The sequence below is a fragment of the Microtus oregoni genome, unplaced genomic scaffold (genome assembly GCF_018167655.1).
Source record: "Microtus oregoni isolate MIOR12 unplaced genomic scaffold, Mior012 000001F_ref0000356, whole genome shotgun sequence".
NCBI lineage: Eukaryota > Metazoa > Chordata > Mammalia > Rodentia > Cricetidae > Microtus > Microtus oregoni.
Genome location: NW_024543060.1, coordinates 257,462 through 281,949, shown reverse-complemented (window position 1 = coordinate 281,949; position 24,488 = coordinate 257,462). Strand labels below are relative to the sequence as shown.

The 24,488-nt window shown below is 38.5% G+C and overlaps 1 long non-coding RNA gene across 1 annotated transcript; it reads left to right on the top strand.

Moving 5' to 3' along the window:
- Positions 1-8,281: 8,281 nt before the first annotated feature.
- On the top strand, positions 8,282-17,262 carry LOC121461428. Its single transcript, XR_005976182.1, has 5 exons — positions 8,282-8,326; positions 12,597-12,658; positions 14,804-14,837; positions 16,598-16,655; positions 17,238-17,262. It is a non-coding gene; the product is annotated as an uncharacterized LOC121461428 (long non-coding RNA).
- The last annotated feature ends 7,226 nt before the right edge of the window (positions 17,263-24,488 follow it).

Genomic DNA, 24,488 nt, shown 5'->3' with positions numbered 1-24,488 from the left:
GCATTTTTAAACGGCGCAGCTTTTTTCCTGCTACGGCTAAAAACCGAAAAGCATGCGTTCAGCTTTTAGTCAACACCATTTAAATGTTTCGTGGCAGCTAAAGCTGAGTCAGGAAGCCTCTCTTAGATGAAAGCGCATGCTTGCCTCTAACAAGCAGAGCAGACCCGAGAACACTGCGAGTCTAGTTGCCATCAAACAAATCGTAGCACTTTACTCCAAATGCTCTATTCAAAAGCTCTGTCTCCCGCAGGAGCCAGACAGAGATCGCAATGGCGGCACAGCCCCAGGAAGTCGCGCTTTAAAATGACACAGCGTTTTTTCTGCTACTGTTGCCGAATCAGGAAATCTCTCTACAGCACGCCACTAACAGCAAAATTCTGTGATAAACTCTCTCTCCCTTATTTTTAAGACTTCTCAGGTTTTTAAAGTGGGTTTAGTCCATCACCTGGGGCGCCATTTGTAGTAAGTGGGGCGGCGGGGCTGCTTTCCCAGCACCCGGCCGCCTGCCCAGCTAGCTTATGCTCTGAAATAACAACACAAACTGTATTCATTTAAACACTGCTTGGCTCATTCTCTTCTAGGCTAATTCTCATATATTAATTTGGCTCATTTCTAATCATCTGTGTGTAGCACCCCAAGGTGCGCTTACCTGGAAGATTCTAGCCAATGTCCATCCTGGGTCGGAGCTTCATCCTGGGAGCAGGGCATGGATTCTCTCTCAGGCGTCTGCTCCAGAGCAGAGCTGTCGAGTCTGCCCTCACTTCCTCTTCCTCCCAGCGTTCTGTTCTGTTTACTCCTCCCACCTATCCTCTAACCAATAAAAAGGGCCAAGGCAGTTCCTTTATTAGCTAATGACCAATGACCTTCCTCCATCAATGTCCCAAGTACCAATTCTGCGTTTTGGAAAATGAGCCTACTGATGATAACCACACTCACTATGTCCAGCTGACACTTAGTGCCTTTTCAATTTTTTTCTGAAATCAGCTAGTGAACTAGGTCTTCATCGCATTTGTCATTCTGAGAGCTGACAGGATTTGGGATCATTCTGCATTATCACACAGTATTACAAGAAGCCAACAAATTACTTTCTTCCTTTGACACCATCTCCACATGCAGAGGCCCTTTTGTTCTGTGTAGGACACTTTTATAGATGGTGGAAGATCCCATGCCTTCCTCCTACCACAGTGCTCCATCCATCACTTGTCCATTCCTGTGAGCTGTTTTCTACAGTAATGAAGTCTCTGGAACTCAGTAGATTATCTGGATGTAGAGAGCCAAACTGTGGCATGTTTACTCTTTATGTGTCTATAAAAGGGGCTTTGTCTTCCCCATCAGTAGGACATGAACATAGAGTAAAAGGCCCCTTCTGTCAGTGATCTGCTATCTCAGACACTGATTTGGCAGAAAATTAAAGGTGGTATGTCAAGCTAGTTCTGTGCTCATCTTAATTGATTACTTCCATAATAGAGGACAATTGTGTTATCATTTGTGGGAACATGTATCATAAAGCATTCGATACACATCAGTAAATTGCTTATTACTAATTATTTATTAATAAATTACTCCAAGTTAAAAGGTCCAAAGTGCAGATTCATAAATTACAGTAGCTACAACTGTTCAAAGACACACCTTGTAAAAACTATATTCTCTTCTACTAAGAGTTCTAAACTGTCTCAAACTGAAATTATCCACTGAGTTATATTGTTGTTTGTTCATATTTTTATCTAGTTAAGTGAATAGCAATGCTCATTTGGCATAGAAACAGGCCGATTGTAGTTTCAAGTCCACTCATGAATGGACTACTAAGGGACAGCCTGAGCATATCCTAGGCCATGGTATCTTGTCAGAGTGCTAGCAGAAGCAGGAATCTATTCTATGGTCCACAAACAAACCTTGTGCGAGATAGCATCACAAGCATTGAGAGCCCACAAAGTAACCTGAGAGAGAGGGGTTCTGTGATGCTCTAGGAGCAGATGATGACATGACAAGTGGAATCGGGGTACTAATTACATTGAGCACAAGAGTGACCATCAGTTACTACAGCATTAAAAAAGTTCTGTGGAGAAACTAGTGTCTTTCTTCGTGTGTGTGTGTGTGTGTGTGTGTGTGTGTGTGTATGTGTGTGTGTGTGTGTGTGTCTTTCTATGTTTTTAGTGGACTAAATTCTTTTTTCACATGAGAAAAAGTGTTAAGGAAATTGTCACCAATCCTAATCAACTGATTGAAGGACAATTTAATGGCTAATGGTAAATCTCTAATGTATTTTAGGAAAACATTTGGTAAATGTTTTTATATGAATATTAAAATATTACTTTTTAAAATATGCCACAGCGCAGTAAGACCAGCAAGACAGCTAAAATCCCTATTGAAGAAGTCTTTCCTGATTAAGAGAGGTAAGAGTAATGGTGAATACTTGACTACCAACTCCCTAATTTCAAAAACAGCTTGGTTTTTTCAAAATATGAACAGAGGAAATAATATAGAAATGTAATTCCATCTTCTTTTGATCTGCCTTCAAATGGGTTTGCATTCAGAATTATTTAAGTAGTTTCTGAGAAATTGTCAGTCTCAAACTTTATCATCTGAAACATGTTTGTTTATTTAATGTGAGTCTCTGATGTACACGGTATCTTTGTATAAATAAAAAGATCTCTAACTATTCCACAGTATGTGTCCTCTATGGTCATGTAACCACAAGTTGGCTTGTTATAAATGGACTTTTTATTAAAACCACATTGTGTTTATGCTACATATTATTATATACATCAATGTCAATGTCAATAAGATGACCATATTAAAAAACCAAAAATAAAGTATTCAATTATTTTAAGTTTTTTGAGAACTGAATGCTAATAAGTTTTTCTGGGTTTTGCTCCTTCTATAATTTCTCAATTTAGACATATTAGACAATTCACATATGGTATTATGTTTATCTTTAATTATCTGTTATTTAATCTGAATATATCTTGACAAAAATCTTGACCTAAGAAATAATAGACTTGCCCAAAATTTAAAGAAATAAATGGACTTTGAGTCCTGTAGGCAGTTCGGGGGATTGAACACTGCTCTTATAAACATTCTCCGGTAGCGCACGCCCTATTGACTATATTGCCAGCACCTTTTTCCTTTGGTTTTATTAGTTAGTTTAAGATATGATGATACTTGGTTTATATGATGATAGACATAATTTCCAGAGCAATTTGCCACAATAGGAGGAAGGCTGAGAAAGTGCATCATTCTACAGTCGACAGCACTGATTGGTGCATTGAGTATATGGTATCTATCTAAAAAACTGTTCATTTCTTTTACATTTTCCAATATTGTGTAGTACAGGTTTTGTAGAATGACCTAATGATTTTCTGAATTTCCTCAATGTCTGTTGTTATGTCCTTCTTTTCATTTCTGATTTTGTTAATTTGAATGATCTCTCTCCATCTTTTGATTAGTTTGGATAACGGTTTGTCAATCTTGTTGATTTTTTTTCAAAGAACCAGCTCTTTGTGTCATTGATTCTTTGTATTGTTTTATGTGTTTCTATTTTGTTGATTTCAGCCCTCTGTTTGATTATTTCCTTCTTCTACTCCTTCTGAGTGAGTTCTTTTTTTTTTTTGGGTGGGGGGTGGAGTGTTCTATAGATATCTGTTAAGTCCATGTGATTCTTTACATCTGTTAGTTCTCTTATTTCTCTCTTAAATTTCTGTCTGGTTGAACTGTCCATTGGATAGAGAGGAGTGTTGAAATCTCCGGGCAATGGTGGCGCACGCCTTTAATCCCAGCACTCGGGAGGCAAAGGTATGCGGATCTCTGTGAGTTCGAGACCAGCCTGGTCTACAGAGCTAGTTCCAGGACAGGCTCCAAAACCACAGAGAAACCCTGTCTCGAAAAAAAAAAAAAAAGAAATCTCCTACTATTAGTATGTGTGGTTTGATGTATGATTTAAGTTTTAGTAATGTTTCTGTTAGTAAGAAACATTCTTTTAGTAAGATTTCTGTGGTGTTGTGGGTGTAGTTAGCTTCCTTGGGTGGAAGTTTTCCTACTAGTACTTTCTGTAAGGCTGAGTTTTTGGATATGTACTGTTTAAATCTGCTTTTGTCATGGAGTATCTTGCTTTATCCATAGATGGTGAGTGAAAGCTTTGCTGAGTATAGTAGCCTGGGCTTGTATCCATAGTCTCTTAGTGTCTGCAACACATCTATCCAGGACCTTCTGGCTTTCATGGTTTCCATTGAGAAGTCAGGCATTATTCTGATAGGTTTGCCTTATATATTACTTGACCATTTTCCTTTGCACCTTTTAATATTCTTTCATTATTCTGTATGTTCTTTGTTTTGATTATTATATGGCTAGGGGATGCTATTCTTTTGATCCAGTCTATTTGGTGTTCTGTAAGCTTCTTGTGTCTTCATAGGGATATCCTTCTTTAGGTTGGGAAAGTTTTCTTCTATAATTCTGCTGAATATGTTTTTTGTGCCTTTGAGCTGGAGTTCTTATTCTTCTACTCCTATTATTCTTAGTGTTGGCCTTTTCATGGTAGCTCAGATTTCCTGAATGTTTTGTGTTAAGAATTTGTTGGATTTAATGTTTTTTGACCAATGAGTATTTTCTTTATAGTATGTTCAGCACCTGAGATTCTTTCTTCTATGTCTTATATTCCGTTGGTTATACTTGTCTCTGTAGCTCCTGTTCATTTACCCAGATTTTCCATGTCCACAATTCCCTTGGTTTGTATTTTCTTTATTACATGTATTTCAGTCTTCAAGTCTTCAACTGTTTCTTTCACTTCTTTGATTGTTTTATCATGGGTATTTTTGGGTGTCTTTGAGGGATTTATTCATTTCTTCCAACTTTGTTTATCTTCTCTTCAATTTCTTTAAGGGAGTTTTTCACTTCCTCTTTAAAGGTATTCATCATTTTCATAAAGTTATGTTCAAAGTCGTTTTCTTCTACATCTGGCTTAGAATGGTCAAGTCTTCCTTTTGTGTGTCTACTGGATTCTCGTGTTACCATGCTGTGTTTTAGAATATTGGAGGAATTTTTGCATAGGCACCTACCATCTCTTCCTTCAAATGAGGCCAGCAGTGTCTTGGCATCTTGGTCCAATTTTTGCTGTGGCTGTCTCGTAGGTCTCTTCAGTATTGGAGCAAGCTATGTTTCAGAATTCCACGGAGCTCGCAGGCTCTTGGGGCCCGTCAGTATTGGAACAAACTGTGTTTTAGGGTTCCACAGAGCTTGCAGGTGAACAGGCACCACCTTGGATTTTCATTGTGGTAAAGAGGGTTGATGGAGGTCTCCCACATGCTAAGCCTCATTGGCAGTCCATTTGTTGGTGGGGCCAACACTCTGCTTCAGCCATAGGCAATGCCAAGGAAGTTATATTACAGTTTATATACTGTGAATAAAATAAACAAGAATTTGCTTTATTCCTTTTCAGAGGGCGGGCTTTTAGCATGCAGTGGAGCTTGATACATTGTCTGTGGGAACTCTGATGTTTCCTGTAAGGTACTACTACCATGGAATTGCTGCTTGGTCCCCATGTTTTTCCATGCTTCTCGCCCTAGAGATACAGTTCAGGGTGCATAACTACTGCAGGGGGCTTTGCAATAGCTCTTACCATGGGAGGTGATAGCTACTAATGCTGAACTTCTTTGCACTGCCCATTAGTGAAGGACCAGAAGCTAGAACTGAGGAGCTTCTGCAGCTTCCTCAGAAGCACTTAAGGAGAGTACACACCTTGACCCCTCTCTGGAGCTTTGCCAACCTATCAGTTTGAAATTCTTTGCAGGGGCCATTGTCCTTCGTCTGCTTGTGGTTTTGTTTTGTTTTGTTTTAATTTTGCTATGCTGCAAAGGGCAGTCACCATAGACTTAGCTTCCTTGTGTCTGGAATTTTCATCTTCAATGGAATAAGGTCAACTCAAACCTTAGAGAAACTCTTTTCACTTCCATACAAGATGAGTATACTCACTTACAATTCTCCTACCACCACTAGTCCAGAGACAAAGCAACAGCAGCAACACTGTGCTACTGCTTTAACACTTCAGCTTGTGATATTGATTCTGGCTAAGATGTCTTATAGTGCTCAAGATCATAGCTGTTTTGTACACCAATTTATTATAAGTAGTAACTTTTGATAAGTTTGTCTCTATTTGAAACATACAAAGAAGTCTCAATTAAGAGTTATCTATATTTGTTGTCTATAAATCAATATTCGCTTTAAATTTTAACCTCATTTGGGGACACAGTATATGTAGTAAAAAAATATTGGCCTTGGCATTTAATGCTCTTATATTTTACAAATGATTATAACATATTTTGGTTTTCTACTTTATAGGTAGTCAAAGACTAAAAGATGAGGTCTCACTCAGGTAAGAATGTCTGGATTTTAAAATACACTGAGCATGTAGCGAATATAAAGTTTAGAAGCTGCCACCATGTTTTTCTCTGTGTAAGGCAGTTTCAGCTTCTTGATTATATGCTAATCAAAGCTGAATATTTATCTATGGAGAAGCATATAGTTTTAAATAACTGATTATTCCTCTGATACAGCATGAAATGCTATTAGGACTCCCTGTCTGTGGAGGTGATTCAGTGGGTAAAGTGCTGGCTGTGTATATGGGAAAATGGGAGACGGATTCCCAGGGTCTATATTAGGCCTGTTGGTCTTGTGTACTTCTAAAATTCTGGTGAGGTTATGATGAGATTGCACGTGGACAGAGAGCATCCCCTGACATTTTCTGGATTGCTTGCCTGAGGTTTGCATTCATGAGTGAGAGACCCAGCTAGTAAACTAATGCTTAAGGTTAGGGTCAACTCCCAAGTCTATATTCCAATCACCACACCTACACACTGGCATGTATTTATCTTAAATCACACATACATAGAAATACACAGCATATAACATATTTTGCACATATATGTAAAAGGATCCATTTTCAAGTCATTAATCTTTTTCACTAATTTGTTTGTTTGAGTTGTCTGTGGGAAGAGTGTGAATAACATGGCAAGGTTCAAAACTCTCCAAGACTTTGCTAAAGATTACCTCAGAATGGCCTTATAGACATGCTTCTGTCCAGCAGGTTAATAGCTCCCTTAATGAGTTACCCAACTGTGGTGACTCACAAGGTAGGTGAAGTTAGAAAAACAAACTGGTTGGTCCAGAGCTTACCAACCAGAAGCCCTGAAATTTGGAGCTCTTAGCTGTAGTTCGGATGGAGTAGAGCTGAGGGTACTGTATTGCTCTGCAGTGCCCTGTAAATACTCAAGACTTGTGCAGGAAGTACTGGCCATTGCGAATAAAGAGGATCCTCATAGATCAAGGTGATTTTGGTGCATGCTTTTAATCCTAGCACTCAGAAAAGCAGAGGCAGGCAGATCTGTGAGTTCAAGGCAAGCCTGGTTTACAAGAACCAGTTCCAGGACAGGCTTCAAAACTACACAGAAACTCTGTCTCAAAAAAACAACAACAACAACAACAAAAAAGAATTTCATCATGTACTTGCGCACAGACTACCAATAAAGCAGCTTCAAATCACCAAAATATGGTGAATTCTGATATTGTTGGCAGCTTGAGGTTTAGATCTTTAGATTTTTCGATGTTTGATGTTCAGATCAAGATGTTGCTCCCAAAGCAATTTCTTGGAGAGAGTGAGTGACTAAATGTAATGCCTAAAAAGTTTCTTGACAGAAAACAGGACAAGGTGCTGTAGGTTTAGGGGAAGAAATGAAACAGGAGCATTACGTACTTAGAGCACAAAACAGTCAGTTACTGCAACCATCAGAACAAACTGTGTGGAAAAACCGCCATTCCCCTGTCTTGTGTGCTTGGATGTGTGTGTGTGTGTGTGTGTGTGTGTGTGTGTGTGTGTGTGTGTGTGTGTTGTTGTTGTTGTTGTTGTTGTTTTAATCAAGAGCTAAATTTTCTATGTTATTCTCCATGAGGAAAGGTGGAAAGGAGAGCAGTCATTAATCATCACCAACTGTTGAAGAATGAATTCAGAATTATTTGGCTCGGCCTCTTTGCCCATGCCTTTAATCCCAGAATGTGGGAGGCAGGAGGCATAGATCTCTTTGATTTCAAGACAAACACAAAACATATAGTGTATTAAAAGTTAGCTAGAATACATAATGAGATCCTGTTTCAAAAAAATGTTTCTGTAAATATGTAACGTAAGATGTATGAGGGACTCAAAAATAAAGAATTTATAAACATGCTAAGTGTTTTTATATGGATAATTAAATGATGATCACTTTCAACATATGTCACAGTGAAGGAACAATGACAAGAGAGCCAGAGCAGAGAAAGAAAAAGTGTGTCACCTTCAACAAAGGTAAGAATTACTCCATCTGTCCTACCTTCCCAAAGAAGAAGGAATAAGGAAGAGTAAAGATTTTTAGATCCCAAAAAGGAGTTAAGGAAAACAAGTATAAATCAAGCACTTTCAAATGTGAAGTATTTTTGTCAAAACATTGCTTATTCCTCTTTAATGTTGATATCTGTACAGCCTTTGAATAAATGAGATAACATCTTTACACAGCACATGTCTTCCATAGTCACATTGCAGCAAATAGGATTGTCAGAAATACAGATTCTCCTTGAGTTTATGACAAATGCCTTGTATTTTGCACTGCATATCGCTAACACATCTCACTGCCACTAAAGTAAAATTAAGTCACAAAAAAACTTTAATCAATTATTTTCATTAACTAATTTCCTACCTTATGATGTTATTAAATCATCTGAGTTCTTAAATGTCTGTGAAAGTTCTCAGTTTGGAAAGTTTTGGCATAGTGCATAGTTGTTTTCTTTAGAAATCTCCTACTTTAGGGTGGAAGTGTTTCTTTTACAGTGAATGCATTGATTTTAGGAAGACTTAACAATCCTTATATGTTTTCCTTTTCTTTCTTTTTCTTGTTCCTTGCCTCCCCTCATTCCTTCCACTCATCCCTAAATCAATCCCTCCCTCCCTCCCTGAATTTCTTTCTTTCTTTCTTTCTTTCTTTCTTTCTTTCTCTCTTTCTTTTTTTTTTCTGTGAAGTGCTAGAGGTTGAGCATAAGGCTTTGGGAGCATTGTAGGCAAGTTCCCTACCCATAATCTCTGCCTTCTGTTTTTGTTAAAAAAGAACATGCTAAGGGTGTATATCATTTCCATGCTGCAAAGCATGATTCAAGAATAAAAACTGAAACAAGGATCTGGAGAGATGGCTCAGAGGTGAAGAGCACTGGCAGCTCTTCCAGAGGTCCTGAGTTCAATTCCCAGCAACCACATGGTGGCTCACAATCATCTGTAATGAGATCTGGTGCCCTCTTCTGGCCTGCAGGAATATATGCAGACAAAACACTGTAGATGTAATAAATCTTAAAAAAAAATTGAAACAAAAAGCTAAGTGAAGAAAATGACATCATTCTGTATTTCAAATAATTATCTGCTTCTCCGTTGAGTCTGGAGAGACTTTGTGGCAGTGGCAGGAACACCACGTAGTATTTACTTTCACCAACTGACATCACAGTGTCTTTTAACCTAAGCTGCCAGTGGCAACCACACTAAGTAGAGAATGCAAAACCCTCTTCTCTCAAGAAGTAAGATGAAGAGAGTCAATATTATTGTAACGGAGACAGCTTTGTGTCACTGTATTATGAAGTTTGCTGTTCATGGCATCTGTGGTGGTGAGAACTGACTGAGGCCTCCTGCATAATAAGCATAGGCTTTCCTACTGAGCCGCAATCCCAGTCCACTCGTTGGTGGCTCAAGTGGCTGTCCTGAGACATGGGGAATGCTAAAAAGGCACACTAAGTTTCCTTGACTTTAAATAAGACAAAAATGAATGATTTCATTTCTTTTTTGGTTTGTTTATGTTTATTTTAGGATTTTTTTTTTGAGACAGGGTTTTCCTGTATGTATATTTGGAGCCTGCCCTTTAATGTATTCTCTACACAAGCTTGCCTTGAACTCCCATAGAGCCTCCTGCCTCTGTTTCCAAGCACTGGGATTAAAGGTGTGAGCCACCACTGCCAGCCTCCAATGTTTCATTTCTAAAAGCAAACTGCAAGTGAACAGTGAAGGATTGAGTGAGTTTATTGTTTACATATGTGAACTTGTACAATGATCCTATGTCAGAAGGAAGCCCATGGAATTTGCTGCTCCAGCCTCACAGCTGCTTCTCTGATGCTCTTGCACTTGAGGTCAAGCTTGGGGTTATTACTCCCAAGGGAGAGATCTTTCCAGTAATTCATTTCAGGGGAGATGATGCCTGCTATCATGAGCATCCTTTAAGCTGCATATAAGTCTGGAACACAGATGGAACTAAGGATATTCTTTCCCCAAAGGGGATGAGGAGAGGAAGCTTGATGCCTGCCCTCCCTTGAGCTGTTATGTAAAAGTCTCTGTCCCTCTTCTCTTTCTTTCTGCCAGGTTTCATCCTGATACAAAAGACAGAAACAATACATATAGTCCCAGTGGTAGGAATTTGCCTGATAAAATGAACAATTTTAACTAAAAGGCTCAACAAGGTTCTTTGTTTCCTTGAAGAACAAAAATATGTATAGGCCCATGGATCTTGTTTTCCATTTTGAATATGTTGTTTTGTTTGTGAGACACAGTTTTATTATTATGTAGTTCTGACTGTCTTGGGAATCACAGGGTGATTGTTTATTTTTAGGTATTGTGCTTGATAAGTTTAAGTCTTGTTTGATTTGAAATAAACAAAATGGATTAATTCTACATGAACAAATTTCCTAAAAAAGAGTATTTAGAATAGTCTAGATTAGTCTCAAAAATGGATACTATGTATCTAATCATTTTATATGTTATATTTCTCTAGCATTGTAACAAATTCATTTTGATTTTTTTAGAAGTACATTACAATACCAATAAGAAGCCTTTTTGCAGGTAAGGTCTAAGAAAACAATAATGCTAAGGAAATTCCAAGATAACAAGCCAAATATTGGTTGTATTCTCAGATAGATACTGATTTATACACTCAATTTTTGCTTTGTCTTACAATCCCCATAGTATTATCAATGTATTTTAGCCAGAAATATTGTTGTTTTTAGATCGTGGTCATGAGTTGTATACTCAACCATCATGTCCCAAGTACCAATTCTGCGTTTTGGAAAATGAGCCTACTGATGATAACCACACTCTCTATGTCCATCTGACACTTAGTGCCTTTTTAAATTTTTTTCTGAAATCAGCTAGTGAACTAGGTCTTCATCGCATTTGTCATTCTGAGAGCTGACAGGATTTGGGATCATTCTGCATTATCACACATTATTACAAGAAGCCAACAAATTACTTTCTTCCTTTGACACCATCTCCACATGCAGAGGCCCTTTAGTTCTGTGTAGGACCCTTTTATAGATGGTGGAAGATCCCATGCCTTCCTCCTACCACAGTGCTCCATCCATCACTTGTCCATTCCTTTGAGCTGTTTTCTACAGTAATGAAGTCTCTGGATCTCAGTAGATTATCTGGATGTAGAGAGCCAAACTGTGGCATGTTTACTCTTTATGTGTCTATAAAAGGGGCTTTGTCTTCCCCATCAGTAGGACATGAACATAGAGTAAAAGGCCCCTTCTGTCAGTGATCTGCTATCTCAGACACTGATTTGGCAGAAAATTAAAGGTGGTATGTCAAGCTAGTTCTGTGCTCATCTTAATTGATTACTTCCATAATAGAGGACAATTGTGTTATCATTTGTGGGAACATGTATCATAAAGCATTCGATACACATTAGTAAATTGCTTATTACTAATTATTTATTAATAAATTACTCCAAGTTAAAAGGTCCAAAGTGCAGATTCATAAATTACAGTAGCTACAACTGTTCAAAGACACACTTTGTAAAAACCATGTTCTCTTCTACTAGGAATTCTAAACTGTCTCAAGCTAATTACCTGAAATTATCCACTGAGTTTTATTGTTGTTTGTTCATATTTTTATCTCATTAAGTTAATAACAATGCTCATTTGGCATAGAAACAGGCCGATTGTAGTTTCAAGTCCACTCATGAATGGACTACTAAGGGGCAGCTTGAGCATAGCCTAGGCCATGGTATCTTGTCAGAGTGCTAGCAGAAGCAGGAATCTATTCTATGGTCCACAAACAAACCTTGTGAGAGATAGCATCACAAGCATTGAGAGCCCACGAAGTAACCTGAGAGAGAGGGGTTCTGTGATGCTCTAGGAACAGATGATGACATGACAAGTGGAATCGGGGTACTAATTACATTGAGCACAAGAGTGACCATCAGTTACTACAATTTTAAAAAATGTGCTGGAAAGAAACTACTGTCTTTGGTGTTCTCTCTCTCTCTGTGTCTCTCTTTCTCTCTCTATCTCTTTCTGTCTTTCTCTCTTGACAAAGAGTGTGTGTCTATGCTTTCGGTGGACTAATTTCTGTGGACTAAATCTTTCCTTTCTTTCACATGGGAAAAGTTTTAAAAAAGTGTCACCAAACCTAATCAACTGATTTAAGGACAAGTTAATGCTTGACTGTAAATCTCTAATGTATGTTAGGAAATCAAACATCAAATAATCAAAGCATTTGGTAAATGTTCTTGTATGAATATTAAAATATTACATTTTAAAATATGCAACAGCGGCATACGACCACCTGGAGAGCTGAAACCAATACTTAAGAAGTCTCTTCAGATCAGTGGAGGTAAGAGTAATCATGAATACTTTGCTGCTACTTCCCTAGTTTCAATAGCAACTTAATTCATTCAAAAAAGGAACAAAGTAAATAAGATATAAACGTAATTTCATGTTTTAAAATTTGCCTCCTAATGTTCTTCACATTCAAAATTATTTCAGAAATGATTTTCTGAGAAATTTCAGTATCAAACTATATTATCTGAACCATGTTTATTTATTTAACATGAGCCACTGATGCACACAGTATCTTTGTATAAATATAAGGACCTCTAACTAGTCCACAGTATGTGTCCTCTAGAGTTATGTGACAGCAATTTTGCTTGTTATAAAATGAATTTTTCTTTCATTTTTATAATAAATATATTACATTTTTGCTACATATATATTAGTGTCAATGAAAGGTGATCATGTAAAAAACAGAAATACAGTATTCAATTACTTTCATTAAGGATTTTGAGAACTAAATTAACTACATTTTATGGGTTTTGTTCCTTTCTGTAATTTCTCTACTTAGACATATTAGAAAATTCACATATGGTTTTATGTTTATCTTTAATTATCTGCTATTTAATCTGACTATTTCTTGGCATACGAAATAATAGGCTTGGTCAACTTTTTTAAAAAATGGACTTTGAGTCCTGTAGGCAGTGCTGCGGATTGAACATTGCCATTCTAAGCATTCTAGACTAGCGCTCGCCCTAATGGCTATACCGCCAGCACCTTTTCCTTTGGTTTTATTAGTGGAGGATATGGTGATACTTGGTTTATATGCTGATAGACATAATTTCCAGAACAATTTGCCACAGTAGGAGGAAGGCTGAGAAAAGAGCATCATTCTGCAGGGGACAGCACTGACTGGTCCACTGAGTCTGGATAAGATTCTAAGAGTGGAAGGAACACTGCAGAGTTTGGGCTCTCCGCTGTCACCACAGTGTCTTTCACACCTGCCTTGCCTATAGAGAGCACAGCATCAAGTGAATAGGAGTATGTGGAGTGTAGAGGGTCTGAAAGACTTTATTGAAAAGAGTCAGTATTATTGTAATGTGGGTGACTGTCCTTTACATTATTTCCACACTAAATTTCCTTTGTGGTGACGATGGTTGATGGAGGTCTCTCACATGCTAAGCCTCATTGGCAGTCCATTTGTTGGTGGGACAAATGCTTTGCCTCAGCCATAGGCAATGTCAAGGAGATTATACTGCAGTTTCCATACTGTGAATGAAATAAGCAAAAATTTGCTTTATTCCTTTGTAGAGGGCAGGCTGTTAGCATGCAGTGAAAGCTGCTCACTTGAAGCTGTGTATGTGTGGACACAAACGTTTCCTGTGAGGTACTACTCCCATGGAATTGCTGCTTTTTCCCCATGTTTCTTCCATGCTTCTCGCCCTGGAGATACAGTTCAGGGTCATAACTACTGCAGGGGGCTTTCCCATAGCTCTTACCATGGGAGGTGATAGCAGCTAGTGCTGAGGTTCTTTGCACTGCCCATTAGCAAGGGACCAGAAGCTAGAATTGAGGGGCTTCTGCATCTTCCTCAGAAGCACTTGAGGAGAGAGCACACAATGCCCCCTCTCTCTCTGTATGTAGCTTTGCCACCCTGGCATCTGGAAATTCTTTGCCCTTGGTCTACCTGTGTTTCTTAACTTTTGCTATGCTGCAAAGAGCAGTCCTCATAGACTTAGCTTCCCTGTGTCTGGAATTTTCATCGTCAACGAAATAAGTTCAACTTAATCTTTAGAGAGGCTCTTTTCACTTCCATGCAAGATGAGTATGCTCACTTGCAATTCTCCTAACACCACTAGTCCAGAGATAAATCCAGCAGCAGCAACACTGTGCTACCAATTAACACTTCAGCTTGTGATATTGATTCTGGTTAAGATGTCAGTTTCTCTGTTTGATAATGCTCATGATCATAGGTATTTTGTATACCAATTTATTATTAGTATCGACTTTGATAAAATTGTCTCTGTATTTTAAACATACAAAGAAGTGTAAATTAAGAGTTATCCTTGTTTTTATTGTCTATAAATCAGTATTCACCTTGAAGGCTACACAGATTCAAGGTATATGTAGTAACAAAGCATTGGCTTTGGCATTCAATGCTCTTTTTTCTACAGTTACTTATAACATATTTTGCCTTTCTACTCTGTAGATAATGGAAGAAATCAAGACCAAATCCCACTCAGGTAAGAATGTCTGGATTTTAAATACAGTATGTAGAGAATATAAAGTTCAGAAGCTGGCACCAAGTTTTCCTCTGTTTAAGACAATTTTAGCTTCTTGATTATTCGCTAATGAAAGCTGAATTATGCCTCAGATACAGCGTGCAATGATGTTAGGACTCCCTGTCTGTGGCGGTGATTCAGCACATAAAATGCTGGCTGTGCATATGGGAGAATGGGAGATGGATGCCCAGGGTCCACATGAGGCCTGTTGGTCTTGTGCGCTTCTAAAATCCTGGTGAGCTTTGGTGAGATTGCAGGTGGAGACAGAGCATACTCTCACATTTTTCTGGATGTCTTGCCTGGATTGCTAGCCTGGGGCTTGCATTCATGAATGAGATTCAGCCATATAACTAAGGCTGAGGGTGAGGGTCGACACCCAAGTCTGTACTCCAATCACCACACCTATACATTGGCATGTATTTATCTGAAATCATACATACTTACAAATACACTGCACATAACATGCAGTTACATATATGTAAAAATATTAGTTTTCAGGCTGTTAATCCTGTTTACTAGTATGTTTGGGACAAGATGTCTGCTGGGAAGAGTGTGGGCAAAACTCTCCCAAACTTTGCTGAGAAAATCACCTCAGAATGGCCTTATAGACATGCTTCTGGTTAGCAGGTTTATTTCCCTCTTAATGAGTTCCACCTCTGTGGTGAATCCCTAGGTAGGTGGAACTTACAAAAAGAAAGTGTTTGTTCCAGAGTTTGTCAATCAGAAACCCTGAAATTAGGAACTTTTAGCTGTAGATCCGATGAATCAAAGCTGAGGGGACAGTGTTGCTCCCTAGTGTCCTATAAAATGACTCAGAAATACCCTTGAGTATAAAGAGTTTCAACATATGCATGTGGACACACTATCAAATCTTCAAGGCACCAAAATATGACTTCTGAGACTGATGGCAACTTAATGCTTAGACATAGAGTCCATTTCATGTTTTCCCAGAGCAACTCTTTGAAGAGAGTGCTATGAAATGAAATGACTAATTTTTTTTTTTTTTTTTTTTTTTTTTTTACAAAAAACAGGCCATGGTACTTTAGGTTTAGGGGAACAAATGAAATAGGAGCATTAAGTGCTCAAAACCATCAGTTACTGCAACCATCATAACAAGTGTGTGCAAAACTCGCCATTTCCCCCTCTTATGTGTGTGTGTGTGTGTGTGTGTGTGTGTGTGTGTGTGTGTATTGCATGTGTGCATGTGTCTGTGCCTTTTGCATGCTCTGCATATTTTTTTGTGCAGACACGAGGGAAAGAGGAGGATATTGGTGTCTTGCATCATTCTCTAACTTATCCACTTGACATAAGATCTCTGACTGACCCTGGAGCTGGTCTGGCAGCCAACAAGCCCAAATGGTAGCCTGTTCCACCCACAGTACTGGGGTACATGTGCATGTGTCCATGCCCAGTTTTTTATGTGGATGCTGAGGATTCAAACTCAGGTTGATCTGTGTTGGCAGCAAACATTCTTATTGACTGAGCCATCTCCCAAACCACTGGCTTTTTAAATTTTTATTTTTAAATAGAACTATGAGTGAGTCTTCACTGAATGTTACATAGATTGAGACAAGTTGAAACTGCCAAAGTAAAAACTTTTTAAAACCTGGGTCAACGTTGAATTACATAAATGCAAAAATATAGTGCACAGATAACAAATCTTTCAAGAGAGATGCTCTAAAGACCAAACTCACCCCTCACTGAATGCTTTTATTCTAAAGGCTCTCTGAAAACCCTCATGTTACAACAGAGGACACGGCCACCACCTCTGCTATTAAGGTAAAATTCTCCTTTGTGAAATTTGTTTCCTTATGAATTTTGTTAAAATGCAGCAGTACTCTACCTATCACAGTTTTATATGGAAATTTGGTCAGAGAAAAGTGTTTGGTATCAGTGAACCATCCTTTCTATAAATTCCAGTGAGCAGTAAGTCCTTGCAGATAGCGGTGGCCCAATAGGAGAATGAACTGGAAACACAGGGAGTGGAAGATTGAGTGCAGTTCTCATATATTAGAAGATGCCTGGTGCTTGATCAAGGATGGTTTGCAGAAATAGATACACATTAGACTGATTTTTAAAACAACTGTGGTGATACATCTGAATACATTTTAGAGGGTCCAGTTATTGTAGTGGTCCAGGCATCACCCAGGTGCCTTTTCTCTCAGCATAATTGCAGGTAGGTTGTCTCTTCCCTTGGATAGTCCTATTTCAGGATCACAGATAAAAGCATCTCCTCTGTTTGTCTCTTTTCTTCTGTGTTTATATTAGCAAGAAATTTTGGAAATTTAGCTATTTGTAATCTGTTCAACCAAGTTTTCATTATGAAGAGATTACAGACTGTTTTCTATTTGATTTCACTAGGAGGATATTGACAACTCTTCCTCCAGGTGCACAGTAAGTATTTTTTCCCCAATTAGCCAGCAATTGTAGATGTGAAGATTCAATTACCATATAGTAATACTTTGGTTTCTGGATATTTGCTCTGTACTTGACAATAATATACACTCTGATTCTTTGTATCATGTTTTTTATTTATTTATTTTACTTTTTCTTTTATTCTTTAAGACAATCTTTTTTATTTTACATACCAACCCCAATTCCCTCTCCCTCCCTTCTGCCTGCTCTCCCAACTCCCCACCACCCCACTCCACACTACCCCACTCCCCATTCATTCCTCATAGAGGATAAGGTCTCCCACGGGGAGTCAACAAAGTCTGTCATATCCCTTGAGGCAGGACTAAGGCTATCCTCCCTGTATCTAGGCTGAGTAGAGTATCCCTCCATAGGGAATGGGTTCCAAAAAGCCAGTTCACATACTAGGGGTAAATAAATACTGGACCCACTGCCAGTGGACTAACAAAACTGACCAAACCATATGACTGTCACCCACATTCAGAGGGCCTAGTTTGGTCCTGTGCCAGTTCCCTAGTTGTCAGTCAGGAGCCAGTGTGCACCCACAACCTTGGGTCAGCTGTTTCTGCAGGGTTTTTTTTTCTATAATCAACCTCATATTTGATCACAAAGCAAATCTCAACAGATTAAAAAAAGTGGAAATAACCCCGTGTCTTATTGGATCACCTATGGGTTAAAGTTAGAATTCAACAAGACTAATTGCAAAAATTCTACGTATTCATGGAAACTGAACAATTCTCAACAGAATTACCCCTGGATCAAGGAAAAATAAAGGAAGCCTTCCTAGAATTTAATGAAAATGAATGCATGACATACCCAATTCTTCGGGATACTTTGAAAGCATTACTAACAGGAAAATTCATAGCACTAAGTGCCTACATAAAGAACCTGGAGAAATCTCACACTAGCATTTTAACAACACACCTGAAAGCTCTAGAACAAAAAAGGGAGTTTCACCCAGGAGGAGTAGATACCAGGAAATTATCAATTTGAGGACTAAAATCAATAAAATAGAAACAAAGTAAATGAAACAAAGAGTCAGTGGGACAAAGAAATGGGTTTTTGAGAAAATCAGCAAGATAGACAAACCCTTATTCAAACTAATCAAAAGAAAGAGAGACAAAATCCATATTAACAAAATCAGAAATGAAAAGGGGGACATAACATCAGACACTGAGGAAATCCAGAGAATTATCAGGTCATATTTCAAAAATCTGTATTTGAGAAAAGTGAAAAATGTAAAGGAAATGGACAATTTTCTTTTGTATTTTAACCCTTCAGAAGGTATAAAGCAAACAGAAGAGCTCGCTCTGTTTGTATACCCTACTTAACATTACAAATGGCTAACAACTAGCTAGTTACCTTGAACTATCTAAATTCAACATTAGGAGAGACAGGGGCAGACTTGACATAATTATGACACTTAATAAAACCATTAGTAACTGTAATTTTAATATTGTCAGAACCAAACTCAAATGCTCTTTCTTTTAAGCCTAATCCAACTTGGTTTCTGAATTAATATTAGCTATTATGTATGATCAAAGTGAGTCATTGCTCAAGGGAGGTCTTAGCAGGGAGACAGATCTCAAGTGATTTTAATAAACAGACATTCAGTTGCCAGACATCTTCCAAGATTTCAGTGAAAAATCATTAGCATATAAATTGACATGATTAATACAAATGCAAATTTTAGACTAATGTCAAAATTTTAGTTTGATACAGAAAGTAAATGGTAATGTGATGAGTGTGGCAACCATGGAGTGTTCCCCTTGGCGTGAAGGGACCAACATCTTGGATATGCAAAGGATTAGAATACAAACCACAATATACAAACCACAATATCACTAATAGAAATGAGATCTTAGCACAGAAACATTGCGAGACCCTGTCTCACCCAGTGAAAGCAGAGAGCTGCCTCCTGAAAGTTATCCTATGCCCTTCACACACACACACACACACACGTGCACGCACACATGTATGCATGTACGTATACACACACGCACTAGCATAGCACAAACAGGCATATTAATTCAAGCACACAAGCAAACACACACTCCAATAGTAATTTTTAGGATAATACAATATTGATTATTCAGATAATAAATGGTGTCTATATATTCATTGGCACTCCTGTTGTGTAACTAACATATAAGGAAAATATTTTCAGGGTCTCTCAGTCATCTTCAGTGTTTCTAATTTCCATGTGACATGTGTCCTGGAAAACCATACTTGTACCATGTGGCCCTTTCATTTCCCTTTTATAACTGGCTTAAGCATATTTAGTTAATGATGAAGCAATGAGTGAAACATATGGCGTGTGAAAATGTGTCTAAGGCTCACAAATCTCTAGCTTTGATGTGTTCACGCTCATCATTCTCAAGGAAACCAAATGAACTGAACATTTTCACATGATGCCCTTGAGCAGTTCGGACACACATGTAGTATGTTACTTCCTCATCTGTTTTCCTTTACAAACAATGCTTCTCAAGCTATTTTGTTTACCATCTCCACGCTACATTGTTTGATCATGTTACGTAAGCTCTGGAACGTTTGAGTATTTCACATAAGTAGCACAAATCCTCCTCAAACCTGGTACAGAAAGGTAAACATAGACTGCTAAGTTAGGAGTCTCCCTGAGATGTCATGAATGATTAAGGCCTAGCATCATTATTTGTAATTGGAATAAAAGTTGGGGAGGCTCTCCTTCTGACAAACAGCATCAAATGCATTTTCAAAACTGGCACTTCCTAAATATATTTATTTATTTATTAATTAAAGATTTCTGCCTCCTCCCCGCCACCGCCTCCCATTTCCCTCCCCCTCCCCCAGTCAAGCCTCCCTCTCTCGTCTGTCCGAAGAGCAATCAGGGTTCCCTGCCCTGTGGGAAGTCCAAGGACCACCCACCTCCATGCAGGTCTAGTAAGGCACATGGTTCCAATGGGATACATACAATTTCATCACCACCGTGATTGAGGCCGGCAGGCATGGTGCTGTAGCAGCAGCTGAGAGTTACATTTAAATCTATACAAGGAACCAAGAGCTCACTAGAAATGGCACCAGTCTTCTGAAACCCAAGACCACACAACTCCTCCAACAAGGCCACACCACCTATCCTTCCCCCCAAATAGTTCCACTGCCTGGAAACCAACATTCAAATATATGAGCCCATGAGTCTGTTCTCATTCAACCCACCACAGAGATGCTGGAACAGGCCATTGCATTCATCAGCCATATATAAAAACAGTCATAGCTAAGGAGTAAGAGTTTGGATGGCATCTCCCAGAACCCTTCCTTCAGCCCCATAGTTTCCATGTGCTGTGGGTAGTGGCACACTTTATTCATGCATTTCAAAAGTCACCCTCACTATTCTGTTATCCCGGGAACCTAATGGGCAATTGTGAAAGCCATGGGGAAAGCAGTAGTGTGGTGCAGAAGAGCGAGGTTCTTTTTGTTTCCGAAGCCCCCGATTGTCACATTCTCTTAATCTGGATGGAATGTAAAATCCTTGTCATAAAGACAGGAGAGGACACATTGTGTCTTTTTTTCCATCTTTCTTTTATAGAGCGGTAGCAAAGAACAGTAGAAAAGAAAGCATAAAGCTGAATAGATCCCCTTTTAAGATTCTCAAACTCTGGGCCTTTGACTAAACCAATGGAAGCAAAAGTTTCAGGATATCAGCGGTTATGTGATAAAATTAGCCTGAGAAAACAAACATTTGGGGACTCTAAATCAAGACCCTGACATTAACAGATAAGTTCTAAAATGAACAAAAATAAGTGAGATTTTCAATGAAATCTAACATCTCAAAATTTCCTTAAAGGTTGAAACAAAGAAGGGAGAAGATTTCCTTCCTCCACCTAATATGCATGACATCGTGCCCCAGCCTCCTGCCCATGCCGATGCCACATCAACTTCTCATGTTAGTGAAACAGGTGACAATCGTCAGTCATCGGAGGAAACTACTGTTAACACCACCAGCGTTAGTGAAAGAGGTGACAATCTTCAGTCTTCGTCATCTAAGGAAACTACTGTAAACAACACCAGCGTTAGTGAAAGAGGTGACAATCGTCGGTCATCTGAAAAAACTACTGTTAACACCATCAGCGTTAGTGAAAGAGGTTACAATATTCCATCATCTGAGGAAACTACTGTTAACAACACCAGCGTGGATCACACACCTCCTCTAGGTACTTATACTGGGCATGCAAGGGGGAGAACACATGCTGTCCCTGACCTTGCTCCTGGTAGCCACACTGGTGACACCATGGACCCTGTGCAACATTCTGACCCTGTTCTTGATACCTGCTTAGAAGAGAACACAGTGTCTTAGCTTCACTACTGACCAGAAATCTGCTCTTGTTTGTATCCCAGGTGACATGTTGGACCCTCAGAATGCTCATATGCGGGTTCTTGCTTCACGTCCTGCTCACGGCACCAGCTATGCAGCAAATACTCCCGTCATGGTTTTTCCAATTTGGGCAGCAACCACATCCTTGCTCCTCCTAACATCGTCAATGTGGTTGCTGCAGTTGGTGGCTTTGACGATGCCGTGGGTATGGAACCTAATTTAGAAATCCTGCACAGTTAAAGTTAAAGGAGCTTAACAAGGTAAGTTAGACCACACCAATGGCTTAAAATAGATAAATATTTCTGTGCGGGAAATCCAATTCTCTTTGGCTCTAATATGCATGATGATAAATAAATTTCATACTTTGTATAGGACTCTTTAGATATTACCTATAACTAGAAAAAAATGATTATCTTTTCTAGTCATATTGAAAATGCATCACATAAAATTAACACAATCAGTTTAGTCCAACCAAACTGACCAAGTAAAGTTGGTAAGCACACAGTTGCCTCCCATGCTGGAATGAGGAAATGATTTTCACTCTTAATGTGAAACTTGTATTTTCTGAATGGCGAAGCAGGGAAATGTAACTGTTAGATATTAGTTGTTATTTTTCTGTGTCCATACACTGTGACTTATGTGGACAGCATTATTTTGGAAACAAACACCCCAAAAGAAACAACCTCTGAGAATAAAACCAGTGAAACAAGACTCCACATTCTCACCATTCTCAAATACAATTTTACTCATTGTGACATGACACTACATAGGATTCTATGGGTGATGCCTCTGTTACTGCTTATCTTGACGATGCTACCAATGATGTTCTTGATACTACTGATAATTCTTGCTTTTCTTTTTAGTTTCTGCTGAACAACCTATGAAGAGCTCCTGTTGTTAAGTGTCAGAAATATTTTTTGAGGTTTTTTTTTTTCATTTAATTGTTTGAAGAATATTTTCAGTTTACTCTTTGACATTTTAATGTATGTAATTCAGATCATCCATGTTGCTCATATCTTCCCCATCCCTGTCCTCTGCCTCCATCCCATCCCCTAACTTGTCCTCATCCCATTTTTGTGTCATTTATCTTAAGGAGTAAGACTTCCAGTAGGATCCCCCACAGCCAAGTGCATGTGGACATTACCAGTTGGACTAAGTGTGTTATTAAAAAAGGGAGGGAGACATAACATCCATCTTTCACCAGTTTTGCAGATAAATTACATATAGTGTTTTGTTCCTTGAATTACTGGCCAGTTTAAAACATTAACTCTTATCTAATTCTATAGACCTTATTATGCTTTCAGTACATGTAAAGCTTGCTAAACTTTCATTCACCTATTTAAACATGTACTGTACATGCATCCCCAGAGAAAGAACACAACTCAAGGGGATACACAAGTCAATAGGAATTTGACTTTATCTAGTGGAATACACTGATAAATTCTGAAAGATAAACAAAAACACTTTGCTACTTGGACTTTCTCTCTTACTCCTTGATCAGAAGCCTCCTAGTTGTGCGGAATTCTAAGGAGGTTAAGGAACTGTAATGGAGAGTTGAAAGGAGCAAAGGGTCAAAAGTATTTCCAAGAGGTCAATAAATTCATTATTCTGCCATCCGATAAAATATTGAAATCAATTTCTGCCTAGAATGAATTTCATGAGATTTCCAGAAAAGGAGTAGAGTTGTTCATTTGTAACAAAAGATGACAAATATTAGATGCTGAGTTTGCCACATCTTTATGAATACAAATATAGATATGTATGGGTTCCTTGGCACCCTATTGTTCAACATTCAGGAATAAAAAATTCCACTGAGAGTTGTTGAGGCTAAGCGGCCCAGCTAGGGCTAGAATATAAGAATCAACATGGCTTATGTGTGTGGGGGTTTATATATTTATATATGTACAATTAAAATACCTGGTCTTTTAAATGAGCTCAATATTTTCAGAATGCATGATTTTAAAACTCTTTTTGAGGAAGCATGTGGAATGTACTGCAGGGGATGAAAGAATACTATAAAAATATATAAAAAATAAATTATAATGTATTTCTGGTTCCTTCATATATATATATATGTAATCTAGTTCCTTCTTAGTCCACCTCCTTTTTGGTATTCTAAAAAAAAACTATTAACCTGTTGTACATTATTTTGAAAGATTAAAGATATAAGACACCTTTAAAAATGATGTTGTTATGATATTATTACATTGGCTTTCAAGTGACAATCTGTCAGAAATATTTTATAAAATTTAGAAATTTTCCTCAATTGGACCTTGGGAGCTCAGTCCAGTGCTCCAATGTGGGTCTCTGTCTCTATCTCCATCCATTGCCAGATGAAGGTTCTATGGTGATATGCAAGGCGTCCTCTCCTCAGCTGCTCAAGGAACAAGCTGGGGACATCTCCTTGGACACCTGGGAACCTCTCTAGATTCCAGTCTCTTGCCAACCCTAAAATGGCTCCCTTAATTAAGATATATACTTCCCTGCTCCCATATCCACTCTTCCTCCATCCCACCATCCCATTCCCCCAAACTCTCCCCATCCTTCCCTTCTCACTTCTCTCTCCCCCTCTCCACCTCACCCATCCCCCAAGCTCCCAATTTTTGCCTGGATATCTTGTCTACTTCCAATATCCAGGAGGATAACTATATGTTTTTCTTTGGGTTCACCTTCCTATTTAGCTTCTCTAGGATCACGAAGTATAGGTTCAATGTCCTTTATTTATGGCTAGAATCCACTAATGAGTGAGTACATACCATATTCATCTTTTGGGGTCTGGGTTACCTCACTCAGGATAGTGTGTTCTATTTCCATCCATTTGCATGCAAAATTCAAGATGTCGTTGTTTTTTA